Raw genomic sequence first — 235 nt, 5'->3', positions numbered from 1 at the left:
TGGATGATGGATGGAGTGGAGTGGAGTGGATGGATGGATGGATGGATGGATGGATGGATGGATGGATGGATGGATGGATGGATGGATGGATGGATGGATGGATGGACAGGTTGATGAATGGATGGAAAGATGGGTGTTTGGGAGGATGTATGGATGGATGGATGGATGTATGGATGGATGGATGGATGGGGGTGGGTGAAAGGATGGATGGATGGATGGATGGATGGATGGATGG

At 50.2% G+C, this 235-nt stretch overlaps 1 protein-coding gene across 1 annotated transcript in view; it reads right to left on the bottom strand.

The window, feature by feature from the left end:
• The window catches only part of LOC109474796 (C2 domain-containing protein 2-like), a 25,910-nt gene that overhangs the window by 22,121 nt on the left and 3,554 nt on the right, over positions 1-235 (bottom strand). The window lies entirely within an intron of this gene.

Source organism: Branchiostoma belcheri, unplaced genomic scaffold (genome assembly GCF_001625305.1).
Source record: "Branchiostoma belcheri isolate BF01 breed outbred unplaced genomic scaffold, Haploidv18h27 scaffold32, whole genome shotgun sequence".
Lineage (NCBI taxonomy): Eukaryota > Metazoa > Chordata > Leptocardii > Amphioxiformes > Branchiostomatidae > Branchiostoma > Branchiostoma belcheri.
The sequence above is the reverse complement of the archived record's forward strand: the minus strand, read 5'-3'. Positions and strand labels throughout refer to the sequence as shown.